Raw genomic sequence first — 1,173 nt, 5'->3', positions numbered from 1 at the left:
CAGCAGGAGGTGCCAGTGACTGCTTTTGTGCATGTGGGGGTGGTGTTGAAGGCAGGAAGAACCAAAGGAGAGTTCTAGCAGCACATTTTTGGAGACAAGCAAACTCATGAAGTTTTAACTGAAAACCACTCGGTTACAACTTTTTCTGCATCTGTTAATTTCTCTTGTATATACTGAATGTCTGGGCAGTGTTAAGTTGACCAAGATATCAAGCTGCTTTGGCTCTTCTGTTTGTACATGTACAGAATTCAAAGTTTTCATTGCTCAAAGTAAGGTGTAAAGCATCTGCAGCTTTTCTCTTCATGCCTTTTCAGGCTTGTGCAGTAGTCACAATGATGTATCAGAACTGGGGACAAAGATGTTCATAGAGAACAATGGGCTCTCCTTAACATGCATTTTTGTCCTAGAGGCACAAAGTAGATGTGATGCTGCACTGAACAGTGCAACCTTTAAACCTTCTGAACTAGATGTCATCCTCTATTGTGGCTGGGGCTAATACACTAGCTTTATTTGGGTGGCAAGGTTTTAATTTTCTCACTTTTTTTTTTTTTTTTTTGGTTGTAAATCATAGGTATAGTAACCTTCTGTGGCAAGGTGGCTTGAGAAATGTCCTTCGTGGCACTTTTAACTCTGGTGCTTGGAACCTTTAGTTGTCTCCTCCTGTGGAATGCTAGCACCTGTCCCCTGCTAGATATGAAGGAGGAAAACATGCAGTTGCTTTCTCTAGAATATTGTTCAGATTCTTTTTTTGACACATGAGCTTCTTTAATTAACAATAAAGATTTCCTGTAAACTCCAACACTTTCTGTGCTTTTTATTTTGTGTGAGAGAAATAACTTTGAAACCTGCTCCTGGCCTTGTTATTGGTGATCTTAAGCATTTTGTATGACCTCTGGTGAAAGCCTTTAGCATAGCCTGGAAGTTGGTAGCCATTAGACCTTACTACTTCCTAGGATGTGGGTGGCTTCTGCATGGGGGAACTCTAGTAAGATGGGGTGTGCTTGGTGTTGTCCCACACAAATTTTGGGAATATATGACAGCAATGACACACTTTCAAAGAGAATCCCATCCTTATTGGAAAGCATATGTACAAGTTCAAGCAGGCTATCTAGTTGATCACTTTGGTTTGTCTTTTTAATCAACAGTCTGTGGACAGGGTGTTTAATGAGGCTG

Source organism: Alligator sinensis, unplaced genomic scaffold, assembly GCF_000455745.1.
Source record: "Alligator sinensis unplaced genomic scaffold, ASM45574v1 scaffold546_1, whole genome shotgun sequence".
NCBI lineage: Eukaryota > Metazoa > Chordata > Crocodylia > Alligatoridae > Alligator > Alligator sinensis.
This window is presented reverse-complemented; position numbering follows the sequence as displayed.